Source organism: Peromyscus maniculatus, chromosome 1, assembly GCF_049852395.1.
Source record: "Peromyscus maniculatus bairdii isolate BWxNUB_F1_BW_parent chromosome 1, HU_Pman_BW_mat_3.1, whole genome shotgun sequence".
NCBI lineage: Eukaryota > Metazoa > Chordata > Mammalia > Rodentia > Cricetidae > Peromyscus > Peromyscus maniculatus.
The window spans coordinates 133,193,146-133,205,619 of record NC_134852.1 but is presented as its reverse complement, the minus strand read 5'-3'; the positions used below and the strand labels follow the sequence as shown (position 1 = coordinate 133,205,619).

The 12,474-nt window shown below is 45.8% G+C and overlaps 1 protein-coding gene across 4 annotated transcripts in view; it reads right to left on the bottom strand.

Moving 5' to 3' along the window:
* The window catches only part of Tnrc6a (trinucleotide repeat containing adaptor 6A), a 177,572-nt gene that overhangs the window by 147,360 nt on the left and 17,738 nt on the right, over positions 1 to 12,474 (bottom strand). The window lies entirely within an intron of this gene.

The window sequence follows — 12,474 nt, the reverse complement described above, 5'->3', positions numbered from 1 at the left end:
GGGGAGACAGACAGACAGACAGACAGACAAAGAGAGAACACGGTTGGGGAGAAAGGAGATGCTGCCAGGCATGGAAGCTTTGAAAGTCACTGGACTGCAGAACATGACAGCTGGTTTTGAGGGTCCCAGGGCAGGCAGCTGAGTGCCGTGGATAAGAGAGTGGACGTTGGAATCAGACTACCCAGTTTATGATCTTAGCTGCCAGGTGAGTGATAATTAAGTACTAATATTAAAGACCAATTTTATTTTATTTATTTATTTATTTATTTTTGGTTTTCGAGACAGGGTTTCTCTGTGTAGCTTTGCGCCTTTCCTGGGACTCACTTTGTAGCCCAGGCTGGCCTCCAACTCACAGAGATCTGCCTGGCTCTGCCTCCCGAGTGCTGGGATTAAAGGCGTCGCCACCACCGCCCGGCTTAAAGACCAATATTATACAAGGCCCTGTCTTCATTTCTTTTCCTGTTGTTGATAAAGTACTTGAACACTGTGATGGAGCCACAGAAGCCTGAGGGCACGGGTCGGGCTGTATCCATAGTTCAGTGGAGAGATGGCTCAGTGTGAGGATATCTTTAACACCAGCACTGTAGAGGCAGAGGCAGGTGGATCTCTAAGACCAGCTTGGTCTACGCAATGAGTTCCAGGACATTTAAATCTATTAGTAAGACCTTGTCTCAAACAAAACAATACAACAACAACAAAATCCACTAACCACCGAAGCCCCTAAATGCAAACCAATGATATCCGCTCATGCGCAGTGAAGAAACACAAGTCTGTACCCAAGCTGCAGGAAGATGATGAGATCATATGCTGTCTCTGGTACAGCCATTTTCATGGCTTATGTGGGCGCCTTCGAGACTCTACTGCAGAACCCAGCTCATCTGGTTCATCGGTTTCATGAGTCACCATATGCAATTGCTCCTTTTGTGAACAACGCCAGCAGCTGCAGAACCAGGTGATTTCTAAGGTCCTGCCTAGCATCAGGCTGCTGGGACATTGCCTGATGTCACCCGTACCTGGTTCTCTTTTCTACATTACGATCTAAGAGGAATGCCACTTAGCTACATCCACTAATCGAGCTGTCAGAATTTAAATCTTTTAGCTGCTACCTTCTTGAAGATAGGGTATCACTTTAAAAAAGGAAGGTGCTGGAGGGATGACTCAGCAATTGAGAGTGCTGATAGCTCTTCTGGGGTGCCTCGGTTCAATTCCCAGCACCCACAAGTAGGCTCACACAGCCACCTGTAACTCCAGCTCTGTAGGTTCCAATCCCCTCTTCATGGTGGGCAGACATACATGGTGCCCAGGCAAAACACTCCCTCACATCACACCTTTAAAATTTAAAACAAACCACAGTGCTCACGTCGGGGACACGGCTGTAACTGCGGCACTGAAGAGGCAGGAGGATCATGTTCTAGGCCAACAAGTGCTGACTTATCTCAAAAAGACCACCAGCAAAACTAGACAACACACAAATTCAGGGGCTGGTGAAACAGGTACTTCCATGAATGACTACAAGATTGAGTGAAGCTAGTCCTGTCTGCTGACTCCCTTTAAGCATGAAAACTCTGGTCTTTCTTGTCTCACGTGATAAATGCTCACACAAACACTGAAAACAAAGGGCTAGGATGTAGCTAGTTGGTAGAGTGTTTACCTACCACACATGAAGTCCTGGGTTCAATCCCTAGCCCCGAATAAACTAGCTCATGCTAGTAATCCCAGCACTTGGGAGGAGGCAGGAGGATCAGAAGTTCGAGGTCATCCTTGACTACATAGTGAGTTCAAGGCCAGCTTTGGCTCTCCCAGACCCTGCCCTAAGAAATAAAAACACTAAAAAAACAAAACAAATCTGAAATTTGAAGTGGAACTATTTAAACTATTTGTCGGTATTCTCTTTATTTTATTGTGGCAGGGGACAGAAGCCAGCAGCTCCGTCTGGCTGTGCAAGGATGCTCTGCCAGGCTGCACTCTGGGCCAGCATGCCGACTGCAGATCTTCACAGCTCCTTTCCTTTCAAACCTCTGCAGTCTGGCATCTGCTGCCTCCGCCCCAGTAATGTGGCTTCCAGTAACACCATCAAGATCCTGTAGGCTGCCAAATTTGGCAGACAGTTTCTATCCTCGTTTTCCTTGCTTTCCTGATGCTAAATCCTAAAACCATCTGAAATGTCTGCTGGCGGAGTTTGAATTTATTATTCTTATATAAGCAAAAAGACAAAGGAGTCTTGAAAACAGGGGAATAATGCTAAAAATAGCCAGTGCTTCAGTTTTCCCAAGAGGACCATCTCAAAAGAGACCAACTATGACACACAGCATTGAAGATTACAGAGACTCAGCCAGTCATGGTGGCACACACCTGTCATCCCAGCGCTTTGGAGGTTCAGGCAGGAGGATCACCAGTTTGAGGTCAGCCTGAGCTACAGAAGGGCCAGCATGTAGCTCAGAGTGCTTACCCGACATGAGCAAGCTCCTGGGTTCCATTCATTCCCTGCACTGCATGGGGAGAGAAGGAGGGAACGAGGGAGGGAGGGAGAGTCCAGAAATTCATTTGTTTTAAAATCTTAAAACAAGATTTATTTTAAGTGTCTGAGTGCATATGCTTGCTACGTGTGGCCCTGGAGGCTAAAAGAGGGATTGGATTTCCTAGAGCTGGAGCTATGGGGGTTTGTGAGCCACCTGAAGTGGATGCTGGGAGCCAAACTCAGATCCTCTGGAAAGGCAGCAAGTGTGCTTAATCACTGAGTCATTTCCCCAGACAGAGACTAATTCATTTAATCATTTACCTGTTCATTCACACAGGCATATAACGTGCGCGCGCGCGCACACACACACACACACACACACACACAAGATGTTGGGGATGCAAAGGGCAAAGCAAGCTAACAGATTTTTAGAGCACATCCCACCTAGGAGTAAGACAGCTGATTCTGAATTAAGGACCCTCTCGGCATGTAACATGCATACAGAAAACACACATGCAATCTGTTTCAGTCTGGTGAGTTTTCACAAACTGATTATTAGTAGCACCTGAATAGAGGCACCATCTGAGCAGCCTCCTAGAGTCTCCTCTGGGGCCCCTTGCAGACCCTTGTTCCTCTCAACAGCAAGTGCTTGAATTCTGTATAGTTGAAATAATTCAGAATCTATTCCATGTGAATCCCTGCCTTTGTTCAGTGGGATTGGTGAGATTTGTGGACTGTGGTACACAGCGGCAGACTATACATTCTTGTTCTTGTGGATTCTCTCTGCCTCTCTACTTGGGAACTTTCCACAGTAATTACATTCTCCCTTTCCAGAACACTGTCCCCCTTGTCTTTGCTATTTTTAAAAGAGATGTTTGTTTGTTTGCTTGCTTGCTTGCTTGCTTATTTATTTAGTGTGCATTGCATGCATGTGGGATGTATGTGCCTCTAAGCACACATGGGAAAGCTGGAGGAGGAGGATACCTCTCTCTACCTTATTCCCCATCATATACTTTGGTTGTAGGACATAAAGAACTCAGTCTGAAACTAACCAGGAAACTTGCTCCCGGCTGGCTAGCTTTCATAGTGGTGGAGAGTGCTCTGAATTCCACCAGGGGGAGAAAAGACATTCATGCCCTTGCTCAGCACTGGACCCTGTATACAGTAATACTGACACACTTCCAGGAGATGTGTTTGCAGTGATGGAATAGTGACTTGAAGGTAACGGGGGTAACCGACCACTTTCTGACTGGCTTGGAGGTCTGCTCCATGGGAAGGAATTCATGACTGGTCCTGTACAAATGATCAAAAGCTCAGGGCTGGGGAGGTCATAGGCCATAGGAGAGATGAAGTCTATGCTTTAATGGGGCTTAAAGTCTCTTGGCCGTGGGTAATAGAGTAACACAGAATCCAAACAGTACACAGATGCACAACCAGAATGACCTTTTATTACATTTTTTTTTTTTTTTTTTTTTTTTTTTTTTTTTGGTTTTTCGAGACAGGGTTTCTCTGTGTAACTTTGCGCCTTTCCTGTATCTCACTCTGTAGCCCAGGCTGGCCTCGAACTCACAAAGATCCGCCTGGCTCTGCCTCCCGAGTGCTGGAATTAAAGGCGTGCACCACTACCGCCCGGCTGACCTTTTATTTTTGCTATTCTGGGATGGAATACAGGATCTCTGTGTGCTAAACACATGTTCAACTAAAACCCCAAGTCTTTTTTTTTTTTTTTTTTTTAATTGAGACAGGGTTTCTCTGAGTAACAGTTTTAGCTGTCCTGGAACTCGTTTTGTAGACTAGACTAGCCTGGAACTCACAAAGATTCACCTGCCTCTGCCTCCCAAGTGCTAGGATTAAAGGCATGCACCACCACCATCCAGCTCCAGGTCTTAATATAATGAAAAAGAAAATATTTTTTTCTTAAAAGAAGCAGCTGTGTGGAGGGGGAGGGGCAGAACTAGGAAGAAGATTCAGTTGGTGAAGTGCTCTCTATACAAGCATGAGCACCGGAGTCCAGATTTCCAGAACCCATGTAAAAGACAGGTGTTGTGTGCACCTGCACCTGGCACTGGTCAGGGGAGAGACAGGCAGATCCCCAGTGTTTGCTGGTTAGCCAGTCTAGCTGAATTGGTGAACTCCAGAATTAGTGAGAGAGCCTGTCTAGAAAAAAAAAAATAGAGAGAGCAACAGAGGAAGACACCTAGTATCAACCTGCAGCCTCCATGCACACACACACACACAAACACACACAATTTCAAAAAAATTCATAAGGAAGTTAGTACTGTAAAGAAAATTAACCTGGTTATGGTGATAAGACAACAGGATGTGTATGTGTGTATGTGTGTGTGTGTGTGTGTGTGTGTGTGTGTATGTGTGTGTATGTGTGTGTGTGTGTTTGGGGGGGGGTAAATTTAGATTGAAGACCTCTTCAAAGAGATGCTACTGGAACCTACTTCTAAAATGCCTGAAGGAACAAAACCACAACGCAATCCAGACACGGGAAAGAAGAGATGGCGAGGACTTTAAGGCCAGAACAAGTGTGGTGCCTTCAAAAGTCAGCTAGGACCGAGTGTAGTCCAGCGGTAGAACATTCGCCTGCGTGCACAAAGCACTCGATTCAATCCCCAGCATGGACAATAAAGACCAGCCAGGGAGCCACTGCGGTTGGAACCCCCACGGAGGAATGCAGCAAGTTAGTGACCCCGGCTGGGGTCAAGTCTTTCCAGGACTTGTCGCCACCCTGAGGAGTCTGGATTTCATTTTCAATGTGAAGTCAAGGGAAGATTTTTTAAGTAGGCTGCTCACATGGTTTGACTTACGATTTTAAATGACTGTGGGGCTGCTGTGAGATGAACATCGAGGAGGTGAGAGAGCAGAGGCAGACAGAAGGAGACGCAAACAGGGCACATGAAATCAACATTAACTCAGAAGAAGATGGCGGCAGTATAAATAGAGATCGGGGAATGCCTAGGAGACAGGCTTGGTTTTTTGAGACAACGACTCTGCGTAGCCAAGGCTACAAACTCCCAACCTCCTGCTATATATAGCCTCTCTAGTATTGCGACTGTACGTTGTGTTTTACTGCTTTAGAAATTTCTGGAACATTTAGGACGTAGAAGCTATCTGGAAGAAGTAGGTGATGGGGGTTGGTGCAGTCCTAGAGGGTAGCTTCTCCCTCCCTTCTTCCTCTCTCCATCTCTCTCTGCTTCTGGTCCACTGCGAGGTAAACATTACTGTGCAACATACTCCTGTTACCATGATGTTCTCCCCAGCACAGGGGGGTAAAAGCCTTGGCCAGAACCCCCTACAACCATGAGGCAAACTAAACTTGCCCCCCACACATTGTTCTTTTGAGTCATCATTGAGTCACAGTGACACAAACATGCTCAGCAGCACGTGAGGCAGTGGGGAGTCCGGAACTTGCAGCCACCTGAGCTGAATACTCGGCAGACGGTAATGGAATTTCCTGAGTGAGGAAGGACAACGGTGCTGCAGGCCGCAGGAATATCCTAAGAACTCAGCTGGTTATGGCAAAGCCACTACCTGGAGGGATCAGGGAATTCCTCCAGAGGAAGCCAAATTCCAAGGAGCTTTTGGTGTTACTTGGCTTGTTATATATCAGCTGTCTTCTGTTATGAAATCATGTGTGCCTTCATAGTTTTCCCAATTGACTTTCCCTAAGAAGGGCTAACAGTGTGGACTGATCACTCTCTGGACATACACATTCCAGGTATTTGGAGAACAGCCTTAGGAAAGGCTTTTTCTGGAATCAGATATCTCCCTTATCCACTTTCAAGGACTAGCAGTAATAACAGTCCACATGCAGGTCTCCTGGCTTAAGGCAAATTCCACAAGGAGATACAACCTAGGTCAGGTGGATGTTAAGTAATAGCTTTACACAATTTAGCTCTGACCTTCCTTTCTTACAGCCTTACTAATTTTATAGACCTCTAACTCCTTACCTAACCACTTCTAGGAATATTTAGATAACTTTCTGTGCTGACAGCTATGCTCAGCCAGAACCCCAGTTCAAGCCTCCCTGTAATTACCATCATTGGCAGCATCCGGCCAGGTCCATCCCCAGATGGAGGAAAGTACTTTATCAGAGATATCTCTGTATTCTCTAAGAACAGACTTAAGCATCCAGGCTACCTGTTTGAGAAGGCCTGGCGGATGTGCCAATTAAGCTTTACTTCCTCCTTTCCCAAACCTTAACTCTAGTTCCAGATCTCCTGTACACAGGTTGCCTAGCAACCGAGCACACTTTCCCCCATCCTGCAGAAAAAACGGCAGATAGCTTGGACAGATAGGAGCCACAGGAAAAAAGAAGACAGTTTTATTTTCTCCCATTGACCTAGCAACTTATAGATTCTTAACATTTTCTACCAATCACGTTTAAGATTATAGTTGAGCACATAGGAGCCCTCTTCTTAGATATTACCTGAATTTAGCCTTTAGTTAATTTATTTCCCCATTGGTCACTTCCCTTTGGGGTTGCAAATGATAATTAATGGTTATTGCCTCCCTAAGTGATTCTTATCACCCCTTCATTTGACCTGGAAGCCTGGCTTTGAACTGCTAAGGGAATACTGCTTGTAAGTGTATATATACCAGGACTTCCAGGGCACATGGAGGACAGAGAAGAGAAAAGAGAATGGAAGAACTAGATGGGTAAGAACTTGAGAGGAACAAACTGAGATGGAGAAGAACTAGATTGAAGGGCTAGAAGAGAGTACTAGAGGGATGAGATGGAAGATGAGGAAGAGCCAGATGGGGAAGAACAAGATGTGGAGAGAGAGAAGGAGATGGGAAAGAACAAGATGGATGAGAACCTAGAAGGGGCAGAACTAGATGAAGGAATTAAGATAGAACCTAGAGGGGACCGCAGATAAGTGTAGAGAGAAATCAGGCAAGAAAGGAGCTAAATATGAGAGCAGAATATAAGCTTGTAACTGACACAGAATAATAAAGTATATGGACTAAGGAGTTTTGTGTACATAGATTCATTTCTTTTCATCAAAGATTAATTATCAGCTGGTTGTAGATTCTTCCTGGACCCTGGGAGGGGACTATCAAGGGGCTGGACCCCCATAGTCCCTGATACAACGGGAATAAACGCATAGAGAAAGGAAAGGTTTGTCGAGGGGATGTCAAGAATTCTAGGTTGGACCTGGAAAATCTGGGATGCCTATTAGACAGGCAGGTGGAGATGATGAACAGGGGCCTAGACGTGTCCCGAGTCTATGGCTGATATGAACAGACAGAAACCTTTTACACATCCAAACAAAGGATTTAAGTGCTAAGAAATTGAGGTCTGAGTGCGGACTCCAGGAAGTTCTGATATTTATGGTAAGTGTGAGAGGAGTGGAACAGAGAACTAGGAAGAAATAGGAGGCAAATCCAGAGTAGAGGGGCCTGAGAAGACTGTGACTAACCGGGTCAAAAGCCCCTGAGTGGCATCTAAGGCTTAGCTACAGACAAACACATGGAAGGCACTTGGCCACTTTTGCTAGAAGGACTTGACAGGATTGTGTAAATGTGATCGGTGTGGGTGACAGTTGTGGGCCCCAGGACACACGCACAGTTGTAGGTTTCCATATGTCTAAGTGTCAGTGTCACCAAGCAGCTGTGTGGAGGGGGAGGGGCAGGGCTGGGAAGACGGTTCAGTGGGTGAAGTGCTCGCTGCAGACGTGAGGACCAGAGTCCAGATTCCCAGAACCCATGTAAAAGACAGGTGTGGTGGTGCGCACCTGTAACCCGGAGCCTGTCGGGGCAGAGACAGGCAGCTCCCTAGTGTTTGCTGGGTAGCCCTCCCACATAGCCGTTGTCCTACTCTGACAAATGAATATTTATCATAGATATTAAAAGACAAGCTTCAAATATGCACTTTCTCAGTTCCACAAGGTCCTTGCGAGAACGGATTGACGCAGCAAAAGCTGGCCCCTGACTGTTTCTTCCTTATTTTCTCTCATTTCATTCAAAATCCATCCACCTACACTTCTCCAACTACCAGCTCAGCAGACAGACATCTTTTAGGCATGAAAATACACATACAACAGCCATGCATATGAGAACATCATTCCACGGGCCCTGAGAGACCTGGAACCATTTAGACAGAGAATTCAGAATTCTAGTCAGCCTGATGAGGTCTGCAGATGCCCTTGTATGCCGGCACAGTATACCCTCGGCCTCACGGAAAGGAGTGTGGCTGGAGGCTGGGCAGCAGGAGGGTCTCAACAGTAAGTGTTAGAGTGGGCTAAAGAATGGGAGAATCGGGGGTACGGGGGTGGGGAGAGTAAGTGTAGACAGCTCTCTGGAGGAATGTATCCTGTCATGGCTAGTAGCAGGAGAAGATCCAGAGGATGCTTTGGTTTGAGTTATTGTTATTTGTTTGTTGTGCTGTTTGTTTGTTAAGACTGACTGGCTTTATACTTGTTATATTGAGGAGGATGGACTTGAACTCCTAGCTCTCTTGCCTCCTCCTTTCAAGAGGTGGGACTACAGGCCTGCACACCACACCTGGATAGGGTTTCTTTTCTTTTCCTTTCTTTCTCTTTCTTTTTCTTTTTCTTTTTTTTCCGCTTTTGTTTGTTTGTTTGAGACAAGGTTTCTCTGTGTAGTCCTGGCTGCCCTGGAGCTCAGTCTGTAGTAGACCAGGCTGGCCTTGAACTCAGGAATCTGCCTGCCTCTGCCTCCTGAATGCTGGGATTAAAGGCGTGCATATTTTTAAAGACAGAACTTATGGATGCTGATGGAAATCATCCTGTGGAGAGAACAGCTTATGAAAAGAAGAGAAAGGGATGCTATTAGGAGCAAGGTACTTGAGCAAGAAGAAGGAGAAGGAGCAACCTAAGGCGAAAGTGAAGAAACTGGCCTGTAGAAGTCCATGGTCAATTCTACTTGAGACGAGGGAGAGCAAATGTTATGGGTCCTGATGTAGGCGGCTAAGGCCAGAGGGAGAAAAACAAAACAAAACACTACATCATTTCCAAATTGTTTCCATGTTGGCTAGTTTTATGTCGATTTGACACAGGCTAGAGTCATTTTGGAAGAGGGACCCTCAATTGAGAAAATGCCCCCACTAGAATGGCCTGTGAATAGGCCTGTGGTGCATTATCTTGATTGATGATTGATATAGGAGGGCCCAGACCATTTTTGTGGGTGGTGCCATCCCTGGACTGATGGTCCTGGGTGCTATAATAAAACAGGCTGAGCAAGCCATGGGGAGCAAGCAAATAAGCAGCACTCCTCCATGGCCTCTGCTTCAATTCCTGCCTCCAGGTTCTTGTTTTGAGTTCCTGCCCTGACTTCTCTGGATGATGGACTATGAACTATAAGCTGAAATAAACCTTTCCTCCCCAAGTTGGAGGAATGTGACCTATCATGGGTTATCACAGCAATAGAAACCCCAGTTAAGATGGCTTCTAACATCCACAATTAGATGGTAAGTGAGAAGTGGGCAAGAGATCAGTGATGAAATGTACTGGAGACACTTAATAGTTAAGGTTAAACTTTTTTTTTTTTTTTTTTTTTTTTTTGGTTTTTCCAGACAGGGTTTCTTTGTGTAGCTTTGCGCCTTTTCTGGAACTCGCTCTGTGGACCAGGCTGGCCTCAAACTCACAGAGATCCACCTGGCTCTGCCTCCCGAGTGCTGGGATTAAAGGCATGCGCCACCACCGCCCGGCAAGGTTAAGCATTTCATGTGACATATATTTTATCACAATTAAAAATAGCACTTTTTTTTGGTTTTACGAGACAGGGTTTCTTTGTGTAGCTTTGCGCCTTTTCCTGGAACTCACTTGGTAGCCCAGGCTGGCCTCGAACTCACAGAGATCCGCCTGGCTCTGCCTTCCGAGTGCTGGGATTAAAGGCGTGCGCCACCACCGCCTGGCTAAAAATAGCACTTTTGGGCCAGTGAGATGGCTTAGTGGGTCAAGGCACCTACCACCAAATCTGAGGACCTGAGTTTGATTCCCAGAACCCACACGGTGGAAGGAGGGAAACAGCTTTGGAAAGTTGCCCTCTGACCTTCACATGCAAGAGCAGTGGACACAAGGGGCGCGGTCTCCCTCTTACAGCTGTTAGCTAACTAGCTCCAGAGAAGGGTATGGAGCAGGGGTTAGAGTAAGAGTGATTGACAGATCTGTGGTCCAGCATGGTGACACACACTTGTCATCAAGGAAGGCTATGATGGGGGAATCTCGAGCTTGAAGCCAGCCTGGGACGCCTACCGAGTTGAGGCCAACTTGGGCTACACGGCAAGACCTTGTTTCAAGAAAACAAAGACATACATATTTGTGATTTAATTAAAAGTATTTAGAAGAATTTGATTGATTTAGAGTGAAACTGAGGGCTGGAGAGATGGCTCAGCTGTGAAAGGCTAGGCTCACAACCAAAACTATAGCGTGAAACGGAATGTTTTGAAGCTTCCTGGTTAGTAATTATAGACTCCTTGTTTGTAGATTGTGTTTAAGCGTTTGGCTGTTATCTGTTGAATTATAAGTTGGCTTTGTCAGTTATCTGAAAAAAAAAAAAAAAACGCTTCAGAGTCTTCAATTTGTAATTGTAGCTAAAATGCCAATGCCAGGGAGATATTTATTAACCAAATTTGTAAATGGTATTAATATTTAGGAGAACTCACTGTGTCCAATTTACAAGCTAACTCAGCTACACACGAGAACAAATAAAAAGTCCATTGTTAGCTTCAGACACGATGCACCAGATTTATAAATACAGCCATGGAATCTGGGAATGATATCAAAGGTCTAGAAGGGGCTGTGGTTTTAGAGCCACGGTCTTAATAAATTGAGCACTGGCTAGAATCCGTGTATCTGTGAGCGTATTTGTCGATGGCCTGAGACTCGGTGTCAAGCATGCACAGCCATGTCTGCTGCCTGTTAGGCTCCTTCCATGCCAGTCCCAATCTTTCACCTTCTGCATTTCCATGTCTGCGCCTCACAATCCCCTCACATTTCACCAAAATAACAGATGAAACATACTTTATATTCATATGCATCTTACATACAAGTCCATCATTAGCCCCAAACAGGATAGAGAACTGTGAACAGGCCAGAGATTCCCACAAAAGCACAGTGGGAAACATGGTGCTCAACAGTCCTGGCTCTTCTTCCCAAGGAGGCCTCTGGGAAAGCCAAGGGGAGATGTATACCAATATGAGAGTGAGATCTTTCTCCTCAGGCCTCCATTAAGCTAATCAATTACAGAGCTGCCTGTGTCCCAGCTGGGCCAGACACTGTCCTTCTGCCTGCTAAAGCCAGGAGAATTAAGCATCCCAAGGCTAATTTTTGAGCAAAGGAATATATAATTTACTTGGGGAAAGGCTCTGAACTTGAAGATTGGCCAGGATTGAGAAGCAGACTCTGTCTTTTTGCCCCCTGAGTGTGTGTGTGTGTGTGTGTGTGTGTGTGTGTGTGTGTGTGTGTATGTGTGTGTGTATGTGTGTGTGTGTGTGTGTGTGTGTGTCATGTAGGGAAGTCAGAGGACACCTGCGGGAGTAACTTCTCACCTTTCTCTCCTTCCCCCATGAGGGTCTAGGGATCTACTTTATATCTTCAGGCTTGGCAGTGAGTGTCCCATTAAAGAGCCATCTCACCAGCCTTCCACATTGTTATTGTTATTTATTATTATTATTATTATTATTATTATTATTATTATTATTATTGAGTCAGGGTCTCTCACTGAAACTGGAGCTTACTGATCCAACAAGACTAGCTGGCTAACAAGCTCCAAGGGTCTTCCTGCTCCTACCTCCCCAGAGCCAGGATTACAGGCTCATGTCGCTGTGTCTAGCCTTTTATATGGGTGCTAGAGAGGCAAACTCAGGTCCTCTTTTCCAAATGAGCCCTCTACCCAGTCCTCCAGCCCTCTTTTTTTTAAAAGCAATGGAGACTGTGATTGAAGCAATGTCTGCCCCCGATCTCAGCTTCATGCTTCTCTCTAAGGCAGGAGTAGCAATGAGGCTGCAAAAGGCCATCACTGCTCTGGGTGACACTGAACTA